Source organism: Aristolochia californica, unplaced genomic scaffold (assembly GCF_029961685.1).
Source record: "Aristolochia californica isolate CCGP_79_NKW_82.1479 unplaced genomic scaffold, dmAriCali1.0.hap1 SCAF_3, whole genome shotgun sequence".
Classification (NCBI taxonomy): Eukaryota; Viridiplantae; Streptophyta; class Magnoliopsida; order Piperales; family Aristolochiaceae; genus Aristolochia; species Aristolochia californica.
The window spans coordinates 16,328,062-16,345,774 of record NW_027181992.1 but is presented as its reverse complement, the minus strand read 5'-3'; the positions used below and the strand labels follow the sequence as shown (position 1 = coordinate 16,345,774).

At 37.7% G+C, this 17,713-nt stretch overlaps 1 long non-coding RNA gene across 2 annotated transcripts; it reads left to right on the top strand.

Moving 5' to 3' along the window:
* The first annotated feature begins 2,208 nt into the window (after positions 1–2,208).
* LOC137960422 (uncharacterized) lies at positions 2,209–15,959 on the top strand. Of its 2 annotated transcripts, XR_011114158.1 has the most exons (4): positions 2,209–2,435; positions 14,021–14,096; positions 15,301–15,564; positions 15,643–15,959. It is a non-coding gene; the product is annotated as an uncharacterized lncRNA (long non-coding RNA). The 2 variants fall into 2 exon arrangements; XR_011114157.1 differs by having other exon boundaries at positions 15,301–15,959.
* The last annotated feature ends 1,754 nt before the right edge of the window (positions 15,960–17,713 follow it).

The following is a 17,713-nucleotide window of genomic DNA, read 5'->3' as shown; positions in this document are numbered from 1 at the left end:
GGTTATTTATATAGCCAAAAAATCAAACTACCTGGATTTTTTTACCATTGGGGGTTGACTCAGCCCGTCTATATGACTTGACTCAAGGCACCTATAAAAAGTAGGCAAAAGAATAGTTTTCCCAATGGTCAAGTGGACTCGAGGTGCACCCAAGAGCAGTTTAAGTTATTGTTAGAGGTTGAGTTGACTCCGACTAAAGGCCATCTAAAAGTAGTTTAAACTAGCTATTAGAGCTTGAGTCCACTCCCCTTAAGGTGGAGTTGACTTAACTTGAGGGCATTTCACACTTGCTCAACCAAAACTTGGGATTTTTGCTTTCAATGGGTCTTTTACATTTTTAAAATGATCCTTTTTGTGCTCTTCAAAAATCTGATAAATACTTGATGGAATTTATAAAACATAAAAACTTTAGTTTGAGTTGTTATGCACTATGGTAGGTCACTCATATAAGATTTTGAGACCTAACTTGTGCACACAAGTGGCTTGAAACTCTTTTCTTTAATTTCTTGTTTGTTCAATCATTTGGATGTCTAAATTGCTTCTTGCTCAAGCCTATTAGTCTTCATTCAAATATTGGCAAGGATCATACAAATGGTGCTTCTTCTGGTTGGTTTCTTCAAATGCTTGGCATGAGACTATTTGGATGCTCTTGATCTTTTTTTTTTTTGTTCATTCTTCACTTTCGCTGTTCGAATTGCTAAGGCCAAAGAATATGTTCACACTTAACTCAAAGAATATTGTTAATTACAAATATTTTTTATTAACAAAACTTGGTGGAATGAGATTTTGAGACTAATGTCCTCCCAACATTAAGCTCAAGTTGTACTTTGGTTCTTGAGCTACAAAGCGGAGAATAAAAATAGAGGAAAGTGTTACAATGTGGGACCCACCATGGCTACACAAGCTGGTGGGACCCACCATGAGCTCGAGAGGTGTCAACCAGAGTCCTCATACAAAGTGGTTCAAGCAAAGAGATAAGGAACATGTGCTGGAATTAAATAGAAGATTTGAATATCAAGTGAGACCCTCAATGATACTACGAGCTGGTATCTCTATCAACATGAGCTGGAAGATCATGTAGGACCCACGAAGATAAGATCATGAGTTGGCTTTCTATCTTGGTTCAAGTGATTAAAGAAGAGTTAGAAGTTGAGTTAAAGTAGTCTCTTAAATAGATAATGTAATCTTATCATGATAGACTTATCTTAGAAAGTTCTAGTTGGAATGTAATTAGGAGTCCTAAGATTACTTGTACATGAACTCTATCACCTCCTCAACTATAAATAGAGGTGATCGTACCTCGGAATTAATCAAGCAAGTCTCTTCTTTTTTCCTCCTCTCTCGTGTGAAGTGCTCTCTCTCTAATCTCTTTTATTTTTCTTCTCTTCTCTCTCTACCCGAGAGCCTGTCTCTTTTTCCCTTTTTTCTTTCTCTCTCCCCTTGCTTAAGGTATTATTCATGGGGTCCTAAATTCAACAAAAAGCTAAGTGGAGTGGCCAATGATTGTGGCCAATTTTATATAATAAACAAAATGAAGGAAATGAGAGAGAAGTTACTTATCTAGAGATGGATTGCTATTTGTAGGTCAGAGATCCCTAGTAAGAATATGGAGGTTGAAGGTTGTTGGTGGAAGATGGAGAAACTTCATTGGAGTTTTGGGGCATCGAATTTGAAAACATAATGAGGGGACTAGGGAGAGATCAATTGTGGGGTTGGGGAAAAACCAGGTCCTTGGTCAAGTTGGAGAAACTTCATCGGAGTTGGAGTTGATGCGTGAAAACCCCTCTTTCCTTTTATAATGATATGATTAATGAAGAATCAAGGAAGAACGAAGAAGATCAAAAGATTTTATGGTGGTTCGGCGGTGTGTCTACATCCACCGAAGCGACGGTTGAAAAATTCACTAACTTCAATTAGGGTTATATAATGCATATTTATACTAGCCCTAGATGGATAGAGTATAGTACAAAAATACCACTATACAAAAATATGCCCCAACCTCATGTATGGGCCATATACTTCCGAGGAGTCTACCATATGAAAGGGCATTTTCGTGCTAAAAGTAAACTGGTAATATCAGAACAATTGGTTAGATGATGGTAATATCACTAACATTTAGTGTATTGTCGATAAATTCAAATGACCAATGGCCATATGTACAGAGCTCGAGCTTCAGCAGAGCCTTGGGCACCGCGCTGAGGTAGCAAAGGAGCTCCTATCGTATCGACTGTCGTATCCGCTCCTTTGTATAAGCTAAGAAGACTTCTAGCGAAGCAGCTTGTAGTTAGTAGCGAAGGAGCTCCTATCGTGTCGACTGTCGAATCCGCCCCTTTGTATTTTCCGGTTAAGCAAGAGAGGAGAAGATCATGGTGTGGTCGTCCTGTATTGGCTCTTCCGCAGGGTGCTTTCTCCTTTCAACCACGGTGCCAGCACCGGTAAGTTAAAACATCATCTTTGAATATCAAAGCTTAATATCCTTTATCTTAGTTTCTATGTTGTGCGTATCGTGAAGAGGGAGATAAGCGCATGGATGGTTTGTTGAGGATAAGCGACTGTTTTCTTTTCCGCTTCAGCTGAGCATTTTACTTCCGAGTTGTAACGATAATGTAGAAGTTCAAATCCAAAGCTTGGGAGAACGAAGAAACACTTTGATGTCATTATAGTGACAATTTTTCATGTTCATGTTGACACCTCCCAGACTGCATATCTGTTACAATAGTCACGAAGTTTATATTTTTTTCTAGTTTTGCTCCCCCCAATTTATGTGCCAGTCGAGCACTGTAAAGTATAGTATTTTTTCTTTCTCGTAGATTTTGTTGTATGTAATGGTTTAGGTATCGCGGTATTAAAACAGAATATCTATTGGTTATTTGGTCTTGTTCCGGAACAATTTCAAACGAGCACCGAAGGAAGGAATCACATCTTTTAAACTGTTTGAGAGACTGCTCTCTTTGATACTTTGAGCATCATCTGGAAACATCTATTTTTACCTTAACATGGTCTCCGCATCTGCAGAATGACTTTGATCGTCATCCCTTGTAGGTCATTCATTATCATTCATTGTTTGCTTTTTTTTTTAATAGGGTTTTCCTCTTTCTTATGTGTTTTCTCTTTTGATGAAAATACTAGTGATACTTTGGCCTCAAGAGAGGTCAGAGGTTTGTCATAGACTGCTACAAATGAGTTGGTTGGTATATTGCAGGAGGTGAATATATTCCATCCCTTTACTGTTGATGGAATGGAAACAAGAAAACAACATGGACAAGTGCACATTGCAAAATTTTTGGATAGTTTAGGGTCAGAATTTGACACTATTAGGGCACAGCTATTGGCCTTAGAAGATGTTCAGTCTTATCCCTAGCTTATAGCCGAATTTGCATACACAAAATGCTATTGTAGCCCATGGAAGTAAAGATGTGACTGGTGTTTTTGTATTTGCACTAAATATTCTAGGTTCCTCAGAGTCGCCCAGGGGCAGAAGTGGAAGTACTAGAGCCAGAGGAAGAGATAGTCAAGGTAGAGGTAGAGGAAATGTGATGCTAGCCCAGACATGAAATGTGCTCACTATGGCCGTACAAAATAGTTTTTTGATAAGTGTTGGGGAAAGTTTGGTAAACCCACTTGGGCCAACTCTCTTGTGCATGAGAGTACTGATATGCCCCCCCCGTACCTATAGCAAATAGCGTACCTTGAGCATTAGATGAAGTGCAACAGTTGCTTCAGCGCATGGCCCAGTTGACTACTGCCTCCTCTTCAGCCACTGTGGCTCAGTCTTTCACTCATACAACCACACTCGCTAATTTAGGTACGTCTGCTCTACATGTGTGTCCTACTTTCACTTGGGTTTTGGCCTCAGGAACTACAACTCATATATCAGGTATGTCTTCCATGTTTTCTACTTTAAAAGAGTCTCCTAATGTCAACTTTGTTTCCTTAGCTGATGGATTAGTGTCATCTGTTTAGGGAAGGGGTACACTAGTTCTTGCCCCTTTTATGTCACCGTAGTCAGTGTTACTTTTCTAAATTTTCTCTTTTGTTGTCAATAAGTCAGCTTACAAAGTCCATGAACTACTTAGTATCCTTTTATCCATCTTATTTGTGATTTTATCATCTGGAAGGACACTCAAAACCTTCTTTACATGCTGAGAAACCAATCTTGAGTAGTTCTAGGCGTGAGAAGGGGCGGACTTTTTCATCTGGAAGGACACTCACAACCTCCTTTACATGCTTTACATTTTGTAGTATCACGACTTTAGCGGCATCCTTTTTCAGCAAAGTTGATTCTGTTGCCTCTAGATTTTCCTTCCAGTTTATCTTTTGAGTGTGATTTGTGTTAGTTGGGCAAACATTGGACTATGTTCACCTTGAGCAAAACTAAAAGCACAAGTCTATTTGAAATTGTTCTCTTAGATGTATGGGTATCCTGTCCCGTGTCCATTGTCTTTGGTCATAAGTACTTTGTTTCCTTTATTAATGATTTTAGTAGATGTACCTGGGTGTATCGCCTACAGAAGAAATCTGAAGTATTCAATGTATTCCAAAATTTTTACAATGAAATAAAGATCCAGTTTAATGCATCATTTCATGTCCTTTGCACTAGCAATGGTCTAGAATACATGACCCACAAGTTTGATACATTTTGCCAAACCTTTGGATTTTTTTTTTTTTTTGAGAAAGTGAGATTTTATTGAGCAAAACAAAGAAACAACAACAAGCAAGCTAGGGGAGCACACCCTTTACAATAAGGGATTGGAGGGAGGTTTCTTGCTTAGCAAGCATATCAGCAACATGATTAGTTGACCTAGGAATTTGGGACCAAATACAGGTAATGTGGGAATTAAATCCATAATTTCATTGCATACGCCCCTTGTCCATGATGAATAACTAGGAGGAGGAGAGCCTTTAGTTTGTGGGCAAGCAATCTTGCAATAATCTTATAAGTACTGGAAATAAGATTTATAGGACGAAAGTCACCTGGGTGCTCCACATTAACTTTTTTTTTGCACAAGAGTGATAAAGGAAGCCCTATACTCCTAAAAGTTATACCCCATCCGGGCTGGTAGCACGGTCACATGCCAAACTCAGCACAACAAGTTCAATCTCATTGTTGGAGAAAGGCAATTCTAGGAAAGAGGCGACAACATTGGAAATTTTGGCAAAGGGAAGATGCTGAAGTTTGGGCCTGTAAGAACACTCCTTGGAATATAGATCTGCATAAAACCTAGTTAAAACATCAGTGACGGAGGCTCTGTCAAAGTTACTTCATTATTGATGAAGTGCAATAGGAAGGTTTAAGTTACTCACCTCAGGATTAGCAGGCAAGGAGGATTTATGAGTTGATGTGAGAGGACCTGGAGGTTGATTTTTTTTTTTTTTTTTTGAAAAAGATATATTAATAAAATGAGAGAAAGTACAAGATTTGAGGGAGCAAGTCCCTTACAACCAACGATTGTAGGGTAGCTCTCTACCTGGCAAGCACATCTGCTGCCGAATTTGTGGATCTCGGAATGTGAGACCAAATACAAGATATAATTGAGGTAATTTCTTAAATTTCCCGAAAGGTATCCCAATGCCGCCACGGGGGAGGGGATGCACTCTCACACCAACCAATAACCACTTTTTGAGTCTTTTTCAATATGAAGAGGATCACTGCATTTGTCTCTGAAGATGCGGAGACCGGAGAGGAGGCCATGAAGCTCTGCAAACGTAGAGTCGGATATGCCTAGAGGGCTGGCATAAGAGAAAAGCTGATTGCCGGAATGATCTGAAATAACTCTTCCGAAACCAAAAATTCTAGGATTACCAAGAGACGAGCCATCAAAGTTTAACTTAAGGTAACCGGGTTCAAGAGGAGTCCATTCTTGCAAAACCGGGATCTTTGTCCCAGAGTACAACATAATCAAATTTCTCCAGTTTTCACTGATAGGGGTGCCCAAAAAAGAAGAGAAAGATTTCTTAGTCATAAGCCAAGTAGATAAATAATCCAACACTTGGTCCGCAACCCGATATGTAGATTCACTTTTTGCATCGAATCATTTTCGATTATGCTCATTCCAAAGCCCCCACGGGATGAAACTAACACAAGCAGAGAGTAGATCAGCCGCCATGCAAAATTGATGTTGAGTCACTTTTTGATATACTTGCAACGGTTTCTCTAAAGTGGCATCAAATGGAGGAATGGGAACACATCCTCCACTGCAATAGGGACAACAGTCTCTGGACCTATAGGACTTGGGGATGCATTTGTAGAGAGTGAAGTGAAGAATGGAGTATTCTCAAAAAATGTTTCATTGGCACATACAAATGTCTTCCTAGTAGAAGAACAAAAACATTTGTGTCCCTGACTACAAGAATATTCCAAAAAAATGCATTTTACTACACGGGAGATAGTTTATTCCCGGAAGGACCAAAAACATGTGCAAAGTAAATGCATCCAAACACTCTGAGGAGACAACGGAAATAAGGGGCTAGATGGCATCAACACCTGTAAAGAAATTTTTCCTCCAAGAACTGAGGAAGACATCTTGTTGATGAGGAAACAAGCAATAAATTGGCTTTTCCAAAGGTGATATACAGAGGTCAGAGTGCCTTTGTGAAGGGATGGAATATTTTAGATTCTACCATGGTTGTTCATGAAATCATTGATTTCTTCAAAAGATCTGGGTTGCCTCGATTTACCTTTAATCTCGACCTTGAGAAGGCTTTTGACCGGAGTCAACTGGCTGCTATTTGATGATATGCTTGGGAGTATGGGATTTGCACAATAGTAGAGGTTTTAGATTAAAAGTTGTCTCCTCTTCTTCTTATTCTCTCCTGCTCAATGGAGTGGATTCGTTAAAGGCTTCAAAGGTATTAGGTAGGGTGATCTTCTCTCTCCTATGCTACTCAATAACATTACAGAATACATATTTTCCATGGTGTATTCAGCCAAATAAGCTGGATGGATCAGACCTATCTCCACACGTATGGAATTTGATGTCCCCCTACTTTAGTTTGTTGACGATACAATTTGCTTTGGGGAAGACACTATGGAGCAGATTAGGCAGATCAAAGCTCTCCTTGGGCTATTCGAGCTTTCCTCTAGGTAACATATCAATTGGCACAAGATCACATTGATCCTGAGGAACTTCAATCTATGGCTGACTATCTTGGTTGTTCCCTAGTCTCTCCCCCTACCACCTATCTTGGCCTTCGTCTATTTGACAACAGATTGCAGAAGAACTTGTGGTTCCCAACGGTTGAAAGACTAGCTACTTGGAGGGGGAGACTTCTCTCTAATGCTGAAAGACTTACTCTTCTTAATTCTTGCATTGCAGGGCTCCCAAATTACTACCTGTCCTTCATGGTATGCCCAACATTAATTTGTAATCGCATTGAAGTCATCAAAAAACGTTTCCACTTCAAGGTACTGGGAGTGCATTTAAGTATCATCTAGTGATTTGGAAGGAGGTTTGCTTGCTTAAATCTCTTGGTGGACTGGGTATTCGCCTTACCAAGGATATGAATCAGGCAATCTTGCTTAAATGGCTTTGGAAATTCAATACTTGCCCTACCAACATGTGGAGGCCTATGATTACTGCAAAGCTTCGTTGGGATGGCGACTGGTGGACTCGGGGAGGAAGTCACAATTGGCTATCCCCTCTCTGGATGTCTTTGTTTCTCCTCCTTGCTGTATTTGAATTGGTAGTGCACTACTTCGTTGTGATGGTGGTAAAATTCAGTTCTGGATTGGTAGAGTGGATTGGGATCACTACAATGCCTGTTGCAGATCACCATGCGCCTGGATGTTATTGTTGTTGCCATTCGGGATACTAGAGCTTGGAACCTTCATTTATGCCGAGGTCTTGATGATGAGGAAACATCTGATATTTGCGATATCTCTGGAATCATGTTCGAGACAAGATGATCTTCATGCCTGCAAATAATGGCAATTTCCCAATCTCCTCGGCATACAGGCACATTAGGGGATGGACTCTTGCTGCATGGAGCACAGGGCACTACTTGGGAAAGCTGCTCCTTTTGGCATGCTTAGCACATATCTCTTGGTGCCTTTGGATTCACAGGAACAATCGTGGATTCAATTGCAAATTTGGTAGTGTGGAAGATACCATCAATTGCGTTGTTGGGCTGTATCTTCGTGGCTCCATATAAGGTAGGAGTTTATTTGCCCGTCGATTGTCTCCCTCCATGTCAATTGGCGTGTTGTAGAAACAAAAATATAACAAAGAAGAGGGTCCCTTTTATTATGAGTATGCGGTAAGTCTTCTTGTTTGTAAGGCATGTGAGGTTGGTTTTCTCCATTTTGTACTATTGGTATGCTATTGCCAAAAAAGGAAGAACAAGAAAGCATAACAGTGGATATAGATAAATTGTTGAACCATGTGAACTTGTTTTAGTCTTTTCCTTGCTTGCTTTTTTTATTTATTTGCACTATTTCTTCTCTATAGGACGTGTTTGCATAATACTTCATCTCCTTTTGACAATCTTCTAATAACTCATTGTTCACTTGTTTCTCATCTTGAGATAGATGATATTTTTTTTTATTATGGATAGGTTTTGTAAGTCAATTAGTTAGTTTGGAAAACATTACCATTAATATTTTCCATAATAGATCAGTTCAAAAAAAAAATTTCCATAATACATTCATTAAGTATTTAGTTTGGAAAACATTTCCATCAATATTTTGAGTGTTTTTATTTTTACTAATGAAAAGAGTGTATTTGGTTTTGAGATTGTTGTATTTTGGACTAGTTTTGTTGATTGCAGAAATGAAATCAATCTCTTGATAGAATTTTTTTTTGACTGTCGTCATCTTTACTATTGAAAGGGAGCTTATCTTTCTAAAGAAGGAAGTATTAAAGTTGGGTCAATTCCTTCCAAAATGATTACCTGAAATTAGGAGACCTCTTCTTGACAAATGAGCAAAGGATTTTTCAAGCACAAATGTATGTGGGACTATTCCCTAATATGGAACAATTCTCAATCTTAAACAACTAGCCTGATATATGAAGTATATGTACGTAAATCGATGGCCTTTTTACCCATCAACTCCCCCTTATGTCCAGGCCTAAATTGTCGATTGAATGAAGACTTGGAGAACATAGACTTGCAAGCCTTGGAAAACAAACAAAGAGGCCACATAGAACAGAAATATATGCTTGAGCTAACTTTGGTACTATGTTGAAGTTGGTCTATGTCCTCCCAAAATGACAAGCCTAAGTTTAGAGGCCTCTTCTCAACTAATTAGCATATGATATTTTTAATATGTGTTGATTTCTAAGGCCAACACATAAACACAAAAAATCGAGGGAAGGAGAGAAGAGAGGAACCCTAGCTCTTGGGAGAGAGGAGAGAATAAACCAAGGAAGAGAAGGAAGAGGAAAAGAAAGGTGTATGGACGAATTTGAACCAAGAGGAAGAGGCTTGAATGCTCTACCCCATGCCTTGAGATTGTATTTATAGTTGTGTGAAGGTGTTTACAATGATTACAATGCCCTTAGGGATACATGCTTCAAAAGGAAAAAAGGCATAAGTGGCCATACACCAGCTTGCATAATTACAACTCTATACCATCTCTATGAAAGTTTTCCTCATTTATTAGCCCTGCCACCCCTACACACCCCCTCAAACTAGTGTTTGTAACTTCACTTTAGAAATAATTTTAGTAAAAAAATTTGTGTTTGAAAAAGAAATTTTGTGGGGGGTTAGTCAACAAACTTAAAATTTGAACTTCATCTTCATCTCCTACTTCAAATTCATTTTATCCATCTACATGAAATTCAACTTCAAACTTGGTGTTAGTGTGGACGAGTTCGTGTGCACTAGAAAACAGTTTCTAATATTAGTGCCCCAAAATGAGAAAAATATAAAAAACAAGAGAATGAGTAACTTATAATAGTATACTTAATTAAAACATAATACTTAAACCCCAAATTAGGTAAAACAAACATGATTACTACACGAATAAGTAATTTAATGTATAATTAAAATATATAAATATACTAATTAATTAAATTATATATTATATTATTTAATGATTGCAGTTTCTTGTACATTAATGCAGTAATTACGTGAGCGAATTAACTGTGCACATGATTAATTATAAAAAATAAATAAATAAACAGAAAAAATTGATCAAATGCTAACTTTAACGCACTATATTTTTATGTATTATTGCATCATGCGGAGGAAAGGTAGCACTAGAGGCGGAGGAAAAGTTGCATTGTCCGAAGGAAAAACAATGGCAAAGAACAGGATTTTTTTTTTTAAATAGCACATGAGAGTTCACACGCTGTGCGGGATGGGGCGTTGAGGGGGGAAAATAGTTTTCTCCCTCAACTTAGGTATTCGGGGGGGTTCTGTGAAGCGCCGGCGAGAGCGGTGGCCAGCTGATCTAACGGCAGCATGCAGTGGTAGGCGGGTGACGACAACAGGAGAGTGTTCAGAACAGCTGCTCTGGTTGGGGTACGATGAGACGAGGGTGAGGCTACGGGAGTCGACGGCGACAGGCGGCGGCGAGAGGGAGAAGGGAAAAGAGAGGCAGAAGGGAGACGGAGGCCGAGAGGGAGGAAAAATTTTCGGAGGAAGAAGAGACAAGAGAAGGAGACCGAGAGAGGGAAGAGTGCGGGAGAGAGAGATTGAAAAAAAAAATTCGATGAGGGTTCGACGCTTCCCGCCCGCTTCATCCGGTGTTTCACAATATACTACGGAACCCATATTCCTGAAATTAAACCGTGGAGATGATTTTCGGATTCATTTGATTCATCAACATGAATCAGGCACTGGTGCTCCACTAACGACGTCAGGAGATGAACCGAGTAGTGCAGCTGAAGTTCATCTCCTGCGTCAAATTGACAAACCCCCCTTTCTTTGATTGCCTTTCTTTGATTCATCTTGTTCTTGTAGTCTTCATTTTGTTCTAATATTGTTCTCTCCCTTACTAGATATTTTAGTCACGTAAAATTTGATTACCACAATACATGGAATTCTTCATTATAGATTATACTTCTTCTTCTTAAACGTGGAATTCAGAAGGAGGTGCAACCACTGCAACCCTCGACTTCCAATCTAAATTTTTACACGTAAAGAAAATAAGTAGAGGACGTACATCAAATCAATAGAGTAATGAACGTGACCTGACTTGATTCAACTTGTAGAATCCTTCACGGTGGATTTTGTCACCTACCCCATCCTTCATATTTTTCCTTCTATTCTCCCCCTCAAGCTGGGAGGTAATGGTAATGATCCCAGCTTGAAATGAAAAACAGTTGTAGTAATTATCTTGTCCATCAAGGTGTCTCAAGGATAAGTACTCGATCGGACACTTACTCTCAAAAAGTAAAAAACATGGGTGATAAAGCAGGAGTCGAAACCATCCTCAAAGGATTTTGAATATAATAGTGATAATAATCACTAAAGAGGGGTAATGCCTGTCATTCAAAGGACGGCGATAAAAACCCAAAGGACACAAATAAAAAAATCTCAATGGACTTACAACACCCGTATATAAAAAAAGGACCAACCAAAACAACGCACCAAAGGGTTGGCCTAAGAGGATAAACGAGAGTAAAAAATGCACGATAGGAAAAAGGCAACCAAGTAAAAGGGTAATGGGTTATTAAAGGAAGAGAAAATAATTACCTTTGTAATAAAAAGGAGACTGTAGGGATAGTACTGAAATAACTTAATAAATTTGACAAAGTATAACCCAAGAGTGAGATAAAAAAAATCTCCAATAAGAAATTTTTGAGATAAAACATAATAATGAAAACTTTCTAAAATTAGACTTCTCATATAATGCAATTAGTTTTTAACACACCTTGACCAATTCAGAAAGAAAATATTCAAGAGATAAATTCTGGAATAAAGGAGATTTAAGATACTAAAATATTTGGAATTTAGAATAAAGAAACAAGACTTTCTAATTCAAAATTTTCAGACTTTGTTAAAAAAGAAACTAAACTCATTTAGGGAAAAACTTCTCTTATGGAAACTAATATAATGTGAGATCAAAGAAAGAAATCTTTTAAATAGGAAAGACACTTAAATTGGTGAAATCTGGACTAAAATTTGAAAAAAAAAAATAGGAAACTTAACCATCAATAGCAACTCAAAAAATGAAGCAAAAAATTCGGCTTTAATTCAGGTTTGCTCATCTAACAAGATACTAACATGACCTTTGATTCTTCCAATATGGATCTCTCTCTAGAAAGATCATATTAAGAAACAATTTATTGGGATAGAAAGTGGACTAACATATCTTTCTTTTGAGATATAATTCTCAATATAAATCCTTAGTCATGTTGGTACAAACCATTCAGAAAGTTGACGCTGTCTGTTCCTACATGAAACTTTTCTTCTGCTTAACTTTTGCTGCTTCAGGTGTCGATTTCTCTTTCTAGAAAAATCTGATTCCAACAATTCTTTTTGAGTTGAAAACTAGTCTCAGAGATATTTACAATGGTATATAATTTGCTATATAAAATATATGGTAAAAGAGATGAGAAAACCAATAAAAATAGGAATTGGGAAAGAAACTAAAGGGAATGAAAACCTTTTCTTTTCTTCTTCTTCTCTCTCCTTTTCTTCTCCATCTTCTTCTCTTTTTCCATCTCAGATCTTTGCCTGTTCTCATACCATATTGATTTCTAGGGCCAACACATAAACACAAAAGATTTCAAGAGGAGAGAAGAAAGGAACCTTAGTTCTTGGGAGAAAGGAGAGAAAAAAATCAAGGGAGAGAAGGAAGAGGAAAAGAGAGGTGTATGGACAAATTTGAGCCAAGAGGAAGAGACTTGAATGCTCTACCCCATGCCTTGATGTTGTATTTATAGTTATTGAAGGTGTTTACAATGATTATTATGCTCTTAGGGCTACATGTTTCAGAAGGAAAAAGACAAGAGGACATACACTAATTTGCTTAATTACAACTCTTTGCCATCTCTATGAAAGTTTTCCTTATTTACTAGCCATGCTACCCTTACACACATGGGTGTCTCTTAACAATCTGAAACCACTCTAGGATTATCCTTTTACTCATAAAAACTCTCACTTTTAGACAACTGGCCTGAAACATGGAGTACTTGTACAACTAGAGATTGGTGGACCTTTTGGAAAAACAACAGAAAGAAGAGAACTAGGGAGATTTTGTGAGGACAAAGAACAAAGATCTAGTAACGAATAACTTTTTGTGTAAGAGTTGACATGCTCATAATGGCCGTGGAGGCTGAAACCTATTTCTTCTTTTAATTTTCGTCTTCAAGAATGGGATTTTATGGTTGCATCCTGTAGTTTGTGTTCAGAAATTAGCATGCTATTGCTATCGGCAGCTCTCTCCCTTTATGTTTGGATTATAGGTTAGTTTTACCATGGTTTTTATTGTATGCTTACAATTTATAGCTTTTCATTTTCGCCTCTCTTGTAGTTTTGGGCTTTATATCTTCTTTGCTTATACCTGATCTTATTCTTTACGTTCTCTTTGAGCTCCTTTACTGAATTCTCTTTCTCATGGTTCTAAAAAGTTAAAAAATCCCAAGTGTGATATTTTATAGAGACTAACAACGGCTTTTTTTTTTTTTTTAGTAAACTAATAACGGCTTTGTTAAACCAGAATGAACATTCTTCTCTTGTTAACTTCGGCCTGGGCTATATGTTTGGCCTACAACTGGGACAACATGAATGGTTCCTTGCAAGTTCTATGAAGCCTGTATTTTATTTTTTGCCAAAGAAGAAAGTGAATATCAGAGATATAACCTTTTGTTTGATTGCATTAACTATTGCTAACAATATTTTCTGTGACATGAATGATCTTTGAAGGCATGGGAAATTGTCTTCACTGTAGTACACAATTTGATTGCATCCTCCATTTCCTTTTTCTACATTGCAGTTGCTCTTTCATCATCATCATCATCATTATCATTATCATAATCACCATTATCTTTTTCTTCTTTCAATGTTCACTGGGCATTCAACCATCATTATCACCTCTGCCATTATCTTTTTCTTCTTTCAATGTTCACAGGGCATTCGTCAACAGGCATTGCTGGCAAGGAGCTTTGTTTTTGACAGAATTTTGAGTCTTCGAGTTCTTGAGAGAGGTCTGTTAATTGTACATTTGAATTTCAGGAGAAAAAAAATAATTCACTAACTTGATATTAACTGAGTATGATGAGCCTCTATTTATAATAGAGAAAACAAGTTGAATCATATTATAATTAAATTATCCATGTACTAGTTACACATAAAGTCTTAACTCTTAAAGATAAGTCTTAGAATAATTAAACAACTGAATATAAATAGACAAACTATTTCAAAAATAAATAGAAGATTATAATAATTAAAATATCTTTTAACTGAGACATTTCTGTACGACTTCCTCTCGTGAGACTTTTGTAAGACTCTGTCACGTGAATTGTTGTTTTGTGAGACTTCTTGTTGTGAGAGTCATGTTAGACTCTTCTATGACTATTCTTCAACATGTTCATATCTTTATCGTGCAAAAATGCTAAGAGAGCTTGTTTGCTTAGGTCAAACATGATATTTTCCCATGTTTACAGATAAATTAGTGAGCACTTAATAAACTGTCTCCTGTGCCAGTGTACTATTTATGGTTATTTATTTGCTATGCCATGCAAAGTACAACATATTCCACTTTCGTCATTCAACTAAAAGGAGTAGCATAGTTCCTAAAAGTTTGTTCAACAAAAGCACTGATCATACAAATATCATCTGAATTCAATGTGGGCCTTATCCTTAAATATTATCATAAAACCTCCCTTTATCCTTAATAATTTCGACCATCTCCTGTCAATTGCATATTCTGTTCACACATCAGACTGTTGGAAGTATTTTATTTCCTGTTTTGTTATTCAGTAATATGATCATGTTGCATGAGCTGTTTTTTCCTTTCTCAGCTTACTTGGTTTGCAGAAGACAATTGACACACTATCTGCAGTTCCCCTTCGCTTGACCGGTCCGAGCGTTGCTTCTCAGAACCTATTAAAATAGTTAAAAATAATTAGTTTTACATTCTTTAAGGATAATATGATTTTGTTCAGATGAGCTTCCACCAATACACATCTCCAGGATTACTTATTATCTACTTTAGCTTTTCTTCTTTGATGTTTTTGTTTTATTATTTCAGGTAAAGATCAATCTTGTGCTGAGAGACTTCTTTTTCTTGATTTGCATCTTTGTTTGGTCTCTTTGAATGTTGTGTGCTGCTAGAAGAACTTTTTAGAGTAGTGTGCTTTTTATTTGCTGCAAGTAAACTGGTTATCATGCAGATGTGTGTATTTGCAGGAATGAAGCTGTGGAAATCGCCCAAGTTGGTTAGTGGAAACTGCACGCCAGTGTATCCTGGTCATCTTTTGTATCGGTTGGCACCTAGACAACATATCTTTGAAGCAAATTTAGATAGCCCAAGTGTACTTTCCAACAGGCATACAATAATTGTTGGTTATTGGGTGGGTCCAGAGTCAGAAGATGGATGGGGTTACATAGAAGCTGCTGTAAATCGAGTATTCAAGTGCTGAATGTTCTTCCCAAATAAGACACTCATTATGGGTAAGTGGTTGCTCTTCCCAAATTACTTATACTGAGCTTTTTTTAATATTCACGACTGTGAATATTGACCTTTGTCAGGGAAGTACATTTTTATTTAGTCGTGGTCAGCAGAGATTTTTGAGCTCTCGTGCTCAATCATTTAGGCCCTTTTGTCTGAGAGAAAGGGCAGAGAAAAGGAAATGTGAGAAAAAGTTACTGTGCAAAAGCGTAGACTTCTGAGAAGTTTTCTCTGTAAAAACATGGACTTCTAAGAGAAGGGAACAAAGAGGAGAGAGTTTTTATCAGTCTTAAACCCAATCACACTGTTACTTTTAACTCTTTCATCAACCAAGTTTGATGCTGCACAATTTATCTTTTGTAAGATTACCTGTAGTTTGTTTGTTTCACATTTCTTTATTCTCACTGTTCAATGGTTACTCCTTTAACCACTATGCCTCACCTGATCCCCATGACCAATTTGTTCATATTTCCATCTTAATTGAGGCCATCTCACAAACAGAACAATCAACTCTTCCATCAAGATTCTATTGGAATAAAAATGAATTTAGGAAATGATGGCCCCATTTGCTATGGGTTTGGTTTTCTCAGAAAATCACCGGGAAAGTATTCATTGCCATGTACTATGAGAAACGTGAAGATTTTACTGCTAACAAATCACATTTCCAGAGGCTGATGATTTTGATTAGGAAGGAAGCTGAACGGGATTGAAATGGAGAGTATTTTGTTTGTGAACCAAGCAAGTTAGAATATTGGAGAATAAACTAGCTGTATGAAGGGTAGTTCTTTACCTACAATTTGTTTTGGGGAGTGAATTTATATGTTTTTGCAAGGTTTAACTAAACAAGAGCTCCTTGAAGATGCAAGCATGAGCTTTTTGGAAGTGTTTTTGGATTTGATGCCTGATGTACATAAAGTCAGAGTGGCAAATGGTTTACTGTACAGGATACAATTTGGAAATAAAGAAGAAACCTTGTTAGTTGCTGCTGTGTTTTTGTCAAAGTAATTAAACCAAACTAGGAGAAAAATTGGCAAAGAGGCTTGCCTGCTTGTGTTCTGGAAGAAAAAAATGGACTTGCACTTGAGCAGATCTCACCTACTCATTCCTTTCCCATTCTAGAACCATCAAAACCCCTCCACCAAGGAGAAGTCCAACAAATCATGTGAGACCAGGAATTTGCTGGGCCATCCATAGACTATCAGATCCGAGCTCAGCCAACATGAAGCTGACACACGATGTGCCGCGTGATCTTCCATCTTGTTCTGCGAGTAGCGTTATTTTAAAATTAATAAGACAAGAAAATCGACGAGTCTCTCAATAATGGAGAGAATCCAGGCATCTGAGACTCTATTATTGCGAGGAAGACCCATATTAAACGATTTCCGGTCATCGTAAGGAAGATTTGTTATATCTGGAGAGAAGAAGCACCAGCTTCTGCTAAAAAGAGACCAACGAGAGAGAAAGCTTCCTTGTTCTTTGCTCTTCTTCGTGTAACTGTTAACGGTCTCATTCCTCTTCGCACCGTATAGTGAAAGGGACCTCCCTCATTTCTTTAAGTGAAACGGCTCAGCATCTCCACTAGTTACCTTTCATGCATGAGACATCCAAATTTCTGTTTTTTAGTCTCTGGCCTATGGTGGGTCAACCCTCATGTAGCAGAAAAGTTGTTGAAGCGCTGGTTACTGATTTTTTTTATAGGAGAAGCCATTCAAAGTGATTTTTCTTATGTCTCCGTTATCCAGCCCTGAAATCGACAGCTAAAACTCTTTATCTTTATTGTCCACGCTACCAAGTTGACACCTTCCCTGGGTATGAACGGAATCAAGGTAGTTGGATCGTGTAGGTTTCACAGAAATGGATAACATTGGATTCAGGCCAGGATAGCAGCTAGCTCAGAAAATTTCAGGGGCCATGGGGTTACCTCCCATGGATTAGTTTTGCCTAAGATAAATACATTGCTACAGCTTACCCTGTTGCCCAAGTTGCACCTTCCTAGCTTCATTACAAGAAGCTGAATCCGTTATGAAATGAGCAGAAAAATATTTTGGTCATTTTACACTGTTGGAGCTCTTATTTTCTGTATTATCTTATTTAGCATGTTCTATTGTATTTACGATTTAAATTTTATGTATTTTGAGTATATATTGTAGG